An 8465-nucleotide genomic window follows, 5' to 3' on the forward strand; every position below is an offset into this window, starting at 1 on the left:
ATTTTCTAAATTTTGGAAAAAAAGAATAGTAAATTTTTAAAGAACTTTTAACGATTTTTTTCTAATTTTTATGCTACTGAATTTTAGATTATTTTATAGTTTTATAATACTATATAACTCATTCTTTAAAAATGTCAATATTTTAAAATTCATTCAATTGTGAATTTATAAGTGTATGATTTTCACAAGTACATTTTTTTGTCTTTTTACTAGTATAGAGATTAAATTATTATTATTTTGAAAGAGGGTAAATAATTTTTCCTCCTCGTATTTATTTGGGATCATGTAATTATCTTTGTTGGTAAGAAATTTAAGTCAATCCAACAATCAATGTCAGATATTGAAATTTTTTATTTTATTTCTCAAGGTATTTAATCGAAGCGAGCCGAGTGACTAATCATCTGTATTTTGTAGGCCCATTAAGGGATATATGCTAGCCACGAGTTTTAAAGCTGCTCCATACCTAAGGCAAGGATCAAACCCTCAATCACTGGTTAAGGTAGGAAAGACATTTACCATCTCACTTAACTATTGTGATTAAATAAACTTCATTATTGATCATATAGTATGGTTCACAAACTTAATAACACAATTTCATATTATAATAAAATCCTGAACTTAATGCAAATAATTATAAAGAGCCATCTTAAAAAGATTATTTTTTCGAACCATTATATACAGTTTAATTTATAAAAAAAATAATGAAAATTTTATTTATCCTAGTTTTAGGCCAAATTTTCTTTTATACATGAATTTTTTTTACTAATTATAATGATATTTTTTTGAATTTATATTTAATGTGTTATAACGATAAACTCATACAATTCAATGTTATTATGCGATGCCACAAATTAATAAATTTAATTGTTTATTTTTATAGTTGCTTATAAGAAATTCTAACAAAATATTAACGTATTATTTGTTATTAATAAATGGGTAAACTACACCCATGTCATTAAACTATTAGTAAGTTTATGTTTTGGTCACTTAACTTCAAAAAGTTACAAAATGGTATTGTAACTATTCGAAAGTTTTTATTTAAGTTATTTGATTGTTAAGTTTTTTTTTCAAAGTCTGGCTAGTGAATTCCAAGCAATGATTTGACGATCAGTACGATGAATCAACACTTATCGGTGAATAAAAGAACATATCTTAGATCCAAGTCGATCCAACTGCCAGTGTCAGAGATTGGAAAAGAAAGTCGTTTGGATTTTGATTCTCAGATTCGTGATGTTCAAAGTTGTTTTATAAGAAAAACTGAACTATGGAAGAGAAGGGTAATGAGAGCTTTCGATTGGTGTAGGCGGTTCTAATAGAGAATGTGATACAACAACAATTTTAACATCCTGGTGACTTAAATGAAATTTTTTGAATAATTTGGTCACCATTTTGTAACTTTTTAAAGTTGAGTGACTAAAACACAAACTTACTAATACTTTTAGTGGCCTTAGGTGTAATTTACCCAATATAAATTTATAAACTACTTATATTAACTCTTATTTCATAATTTACTAATGATAGTTGAAACTTTAGTTGCTGAAAAAGATTTGTGTTGATAATAGTCACATAGGTGCGTTAAGAGTGGTTGGGGGAGAATATTACCCATCAACCCTACTAACCCTAGCCCTACATTATGATAATTATAGGGCTTCTTAACTGTAAAGTCTTAATTGGCCCACTTTAATTTTACATAATTTAAGTCCTAAGATCTTAATTCTTATTTTTTGAGTCAATGTGTAATTTTATCATAAATTATCTTTTAATTTAATATTTTTTAGAGGACTTAAATAATAATTTTTCATTTGAGGGGTTGAAAGGCCCTTCCTCCCTTCGAAATCACCCTTGAATTTAATTTTACTGGAGAGAACATATAGTGATAATGATAAAGGATAAAGGATAAAATAATATCTAGTCATTGAATTTGATAACTTTTCTCAATTTTTAATCCATATGATGATGTAGCACTTTAATATTATATCATGTCATTGTTTAAAAAATTATAAATTTTCAAAAAAAAAAGTGGTAACAAGTGCGACATCATCACAATAACTAACATTGAAAAAATTTGTCAAATTCAGCAAAAAAAAAAGTTTAAAGACCAAATTAATAAAAATTACCAATTTCAAGAGATAAATGTTATATTATCCTTAATAATATTTTTTTATTTATAAGGGAAAGGATATTCCAATATAGGAATCTAACACACACAAAATCTCTAAAAGGTTAGGCAAATCTCATTGGGGTTTATAGAACACCAAACATTTTGTTAATTAATCATAAACATTATAACCCATAGTGCTTATATTAAAATATCTCATTTCTTTTACTTAATAATACCTTACTGTATATGCTGAGAAAAATATATTCAGATATTGGTTCCATCATCACTCACCCTATAGACCTAGTGCACATAAATAAAAGCCTATGAATTTTCTAAACCATTAACTAATTTTCTCTTCTTAGCTTCTTAAAGCTTCATTTTCATAGGTAGGAAAGTGTCTTTTTCATCCTACACCTTCTTAAATTAACAAATCAATTTTTCGATTCGAATGGAATTCCACTCGATTCAACTTAATTATGATAAGTTATTGAAATAAATTGTTTAACTTTTTAAAATCGAAAATATTACACAATTTTATATTTTAAAATACCCAAATTTAGGGGTGAATTTATAAAAAATTTAGGGACCAAAATTTAATTATAAATTTTTGAGAGGTTAAAACATAATTTTATCATTTATTAATTTATAATTTCATCATTTTTAAGGGATTAAAGAAATTCTTTTTCATATTTTAGAGGTTAAAATATAATTTTACTATATATTAATTTATAATTTTATTATTTATGAGTATTGAACTGACAATTTTTCTTTTGTGGGAGGCCAACTACCCTTAAATTCGCCCAGCCCAAACTTGAATTAAGTATAATTTACTAAAAACAATATACTTATAGTATAAATTATCAATTAGGTGTATTTCTGTAACTTGTAAATATTGTATGGGATAATGGCATTTAATATTTTAAAAATCAGGTTAGTGATGGAATAAATAAAATTATTAATTTTTGGTTTTATAATTAATCTAATAACAATTAATTAAAATAATAAAATATTATCAAAATTAATTATAAAATTGATTCAACCTCCGCTCATAAACCGATTCAACCTTTTATTCGAATTGGTATACCCAACCGGTCAAGTTCCAAATGAAATTGTAATAAAATATGCAATTACCATTATATATATATATCCTATGCATTACCATATTCGTTATATCATATCTATAAAACTATGCAAATGATTATAAATGTATATAATTATATTTTTATGATAATTTTTAATCTGTAATTATTTCAATAGTATATTAAATAAGGTTAAAATTTTAAATTAGGGTCAAACATTTTAAAATGGTTAAATAAAGGTCAAATCTTTTTAAATAAGGGTTTTTTTTTACATATTTCATTTAAGTTTGTGACAAAAATTAAGTGAATGCTAATGCGTCTAGAGTAAAACACACGGAAGTTAAATCATATATTACTTGAAAAGAAAATAAAACTAATTTAAAACCTGATACACAACATTTGAGAAGCCATTATTTGAATGCATTTAAAAATATTATGCCCTTATTTAATAATTTTAAAAGTTTTAACCCTTATTTGAGCAACTTCAAAAAGATTTAAACTTTTATTTGATATTTTAAAATTTTAACGTAATTATTTAACCTATTAATAATCCATTACATTATGAAAATTAATTTACAAATTTAGACTTATGTGAGCATTTAACCTATTAATGAATTAGGGTATAATAACACTTCTTTGAGTAAAAGTATATATAAAATATAAACTTAAGTCTCGGATCCAAAATATACAAAATTATATTAAAATAAAAAAGAAAGTATTGTATAAAACAAGTAGGCACAGCGTATCGTTTCCATTCAAATTATGCCTCTTAATTACATTTTTAATAAAAACATTAAATATTTGTCAATAATCTTTTAGTTCAGTGATAAGAGCATTATGTTGTAGGCATGAGAGTCCCAAGCAATTACATTATTCCCTAACTATAAAAAAAAACCAACTATTTATTTATTACTTATTGCGTGAGATAATTAAAAGATAAGAACATAATTCAATAAAAAATAATTTATATATAGGAGAATAATGTGTTTTAGCACATTTAAACCCACGTCATTCTGTATTGACAACAACATTCATACCAATCGAGTTAAGACTTAACCGGCAAATCTAAATCTAAGTTAAATTTTCACAAGAAGATGGTCTAAATAAAAATTGTTTAAAAATTTAAAATGAAAATGAAATTTGCAGCTGGCACCAATAAGATAAAATTTGGCTACTATCTAACAAATAGAAAGTTTTGCAATAAAATAAAGCTATCATCTGCCAATAAAAGGAAGATGCTTATACAGAAATTTTATTAAATGCACTTTCATGTAAGTACAAAGTAAAATTAATGAAACACAACTACACAAATTTCCACACATATATAATTAGAGGAATCTTTAAAATTTTGCTCTACCCTAATTTTTTTTCTTGTCATCTATAAATAAACATATTATTGAAGAAGCAAATGGTCAGAAAATCCGATAACTATATTAGATTTCAATTGTATTTCAAACTAAGATAGGGTTTGGATGGACGGTTTGATGTGGTCAGCTGCGGTGCAATGCATTTAGTTTATTTTTTATCTCACGTTAAAATATCGTTATAGTATCTAATCTCACCACCACTATTATTTTTATACTAACAATAGATAAATACACCGTCCATCTAAACTAAGTCTAAATCGGATCAGACGTTCCTTTAACAAAGCAAACATTGCAGAGCGAAATGTAAGAGGAGCCATAAGGGGTCAAGAAATTTGAAAAATTGTGACTAAGCTTTTCAAAATTTTTGAAAAATCTACCTAAACCCTAAAAAGATTTGAAATTTTTAATAATATTCTCTAAATTTTTTTAAAAATTTAATTAAACTCTATTTTTCAAAATTCTCATTAAAAATTAAAAATTTTAATTACATCCCTAAATTTAATGTCATGTTTCATCGGTGATGAAAGTTACACATAAATTTTTTGGGTGATAGTAAAAAGAGATGCTCTTTCCTCTTTCCATAGCTTACATTGTTTAATTTTCGAATAAAACCATGCAAATTTTATTATTATCTTTTCTGGTCCCCATTTATACTGCTAGTAACGGTTACTATCTCTTTTTTGGCTGATCCTTCCTTCTCACAGCTACAAAGAGAAAAAAAAAAAAAAAAACCAGCAAAGAGAAAGAGGTTAAAATTAGGTCCCCCACTGTGACTGCCACTGCCTCAACCCTAAAAAATCTTATTTAATGCTCTTTCTTATAACAAATGTATATACAAAACACACACATACACTCACTATTAAACCCTCTCTCTGCCATCACTGCATGGCGTGACAATATTCAATTTGCTTCACTTCTGTGGGGGGACCAGTACTCTTCCTTTCTTACATCTTTTGTTTTGTTTTTATTATTGCTATTTCTTTTCTAAATATTTTTTGGGTTTACGTTATCATATTCGAAATTGAATTGAATTAGATTGAATCTCGTTTTAAGAGTGTAATTCTTTTTAAAATTATTTTCTCTATTCATAAGACTCAAATACGAAAAACTTAATAAACATTGAGCATACCTATCATATATGATAACTCTTAATTTTATAACCTTGTTTTGGATTTTTTTATATAATTTTATTAACTTAAAAAAGTATAATTAAAATTATCTTTTAGAGAAACCATGTTGTGTGAGAAGAAAAAAAAGTATACAAAAATATCTAACATCAGCCTCAAGGATTAAATTCAAAAAGAATTTTAAATTCATCTTTAAATTTAATCACTTATCTAAATTTATTTTAAGATGATACTATAAGCTATTTACTTTTTTTTAAATTATAAAACCTAAAGGAGATAAATATCCTTATACTAATTTTTATTTTTAAATTTTGATTTTTTAGGGTTTTTTTGTCATTATTAGATTAACACGTGAAATCAATCTATTGTGTTTTAATTATTTTCTTGTATTTTATTCAAAATTGTTGGATTATCAAAATAAAATTAAAGTATTATTTTGTCCCTCACAACCCTCTCCTCATCCTTCTATATAAACCCCCTCTTTATCCTCTTTTCTCAACATGGAGTCTAGCAGTTCTATTATAGGCTCTTAGTTTGAGTATAGTCATGGTTTCATGGTGGTTTTTTTTTTGGTTGAAGCTTAAAGGAGAGTTTACGTTATTCTCTTATGGTGCTCCAACATCAGATGAAGCTGCCAGCATGATCTCAATTTCCCTCTGTTTTATCGAGGAAAAATCAGATCATGTGGCAGTTTCACCTGTTGCTGCTTGCACCCCCAAAAAAAAACAAACCCTAATTTCTCTAAGATGAAACCCTAATTCCCACTCCTTTCTCTCTCTCCTTTTTTGGTTCACCGCCATTACTGTTTTCTCTCAATCTCTAGAAAAGGTTCGTCGTATCTGAAATCTAAACCTCTCAAGCTTATTTGGATTTATCTAATTTTGCGTTAGCCTTTTTTTTCGTTTTTTTTTTTGCAGCAGTTTCTTGAAACTTTTGCACTGGAAATGATGCTGTTTTCGATGATTTCAAGATCCTGCTTTGGTGATTGAGCCTTCTTAGGTATCATCTGTGAACATTCCATACGGTTTCCACTGTTTGATTGCTTTTAACATATGGCTGTATCTCAATTTTTGTTAGTACCCCAATTTTGTTATAAGATCTGTTTGGTTTTATATTTGTTCTTGGGATTCTCAGCTTTTTTTTCCTCTCTTATACTAATAATTTTGGAATTTAATTCTACTTTATTCATGTAGCTTTAGCTAGGGCCTTTTTCTGAAAGTGGGGATTTCTTTCAAATCCCTGGCAGATTTGCAAAATCAGAGAGAAATTAAGAGACCATAATTCACAATTGCGATAAACACGACATTAATATCATTAGTTTGTGGTTTTGGTTGTTCTTGTCTTTGTTATTCACAATTGCGATAAACATGATGCAACCGAAAACGTGTGGATGTGAACCTGCATTTCTTCTTATGAATCAGAGATATAGTAATCTTACTATAGGCATAGGTTATATGAAGAATTTCAACTTAAAACTTGTTAATAGACCTAATATTTTGTTGCCTATCTCTCTTTAAGCTTGAGCTTATTCCTTTTTGCTTCTTGATCTTAGCGCAACTTCAAAGTCCCAAAGAACATATAAGCAATTTATTTGAAAATACATAGTGAAAACATCATCTTGGGAGCCAAAATATGAAACATGTTTCTCAAATGGAAGAATAATTTTGAAGTTCTTAGTTACTTTATTGGAAGAGTATGAGCTATTTCACTCTTTTTTCTCTCTCTATCTATCTGAGGTGTTGCTTTCTTTTCCATCTGTTTTCCATGTTGGAATTTGGTCTTATTCTTCTTAATGTTGACAAGATTCCATGCAGCTCTCGTATTTCCTTAAGTATAAAAAATACCTAGAAATGGTATTAGTTTTTGAACTCTTTCCCCCAGAGCTTTTTTTTTCTTTCTTTTCTTATGTCAGCTATCATTCGTGCATGAAGAAAAACTAAGTGACTAAGTGAGTGGTTCATTGATACTTGTTTACGTTCCATTTAAAGATTGTTCTTGGGAAATTAGCCCCCCCCCCACATAAAAGCTATGTTCTTTAAAGAAATGTATCAAACTTCATTCTCTGATAGAGAAATATCGATAAAAGAAGTAGGTGAGCTAGCTGCCCGTTTTTGTCTAGGGTGGCCCCAAAGCTGTTTTTGGTCCCTAGCTAGGTAAGCTTTCCTACACCTGGATGATTTATTTCCCCCCTAACGGTAACCCGGGGGTTTGTGTTTCATGTCGTGTTATTGGTTTTTCTTTTTTATGTTATAATCGTGTTTAGATGTTTACTGTTAATTATCTGTATCCCGAGGGTTTTTTATATAATCTTGCTTAGGGTCTGTTTGGGTCTCAGGAGGAAAAGCAAAGGATGATTTCCAGTTGGGTGCTTAACTCAGTGCATTGAACAAAACTGAAAAGCCTTTTGATTTGTTCGATTGTTTTTTTGTTCAAAAGTTTGTTTGATTTTTTGTGCATTATTACTTGTATATATATACGTATATGTATATTTTTTTTTCTGTGTGTGTCATCCCTGATATGTCAGATAAATATTAAGGGTATCTGAGATCTCTCTCTCTCCTCTGCTGTGTTTTTTTCCCCGTTTTAGGGTACATAGGTGACCTCAGACCTGAGATATATAATGAGAATATGAGATTACAGTAGCTTATGGGATGATGATCAAAGTGGAGAGTGGGGTGATAATTTACACTTATATTCGAATTTTTAAAAAATTATTATTGGGAAAGATAACATCAACCCTCAAATAATAATTTTTTTATTTCATAAAACGTACATTGAAGATATCTGTCAT

At 27.8% G+C, this 8465-nt stretch overlaps 1 long non-coding RNA gene across 2 annotated transcripts; it reads left to right on the plus strand.

Moving 5' to 3' along the window:
- The first annotated feature begins 6112 nt into the window (after nt 1-6112).
- On the plus strand, nt 6113-8234 carry LOC107928994 (uncharacterized). Of its 2 annotated transcripts, none has more exons than XR_001692741.2 (2): nt 6113-6502; nt 6592-8234. It is a non-coding gene; the product is annotated as an uncharacterized lncRNA (long non-coding RNA). The 2 variants fall into 2 exon arrangements; XR_001692740.2 differs by having other exon boundaries at nt 6595-8234.
- Nucleotides 8235-8465: the final 231 nt, after the last annotated feature.

Source organism: Gossypium hirsutum, chromosome D09 (genome assembly GCF_007990345.1).
Source record: "Gossypium hirsutum isolate 1008001.06 chromosome D09, Gossypium_hirsutum_v2.1, whole genome shotgun sequence".
Taxonomy (NCBI): domain Eukaryota; kingdom Viridiplantae; phylum Streptophyta; class Magnoliopsida; order Malvales; family Malvaceae; genus Gossypium; species Gossypium hirsutum.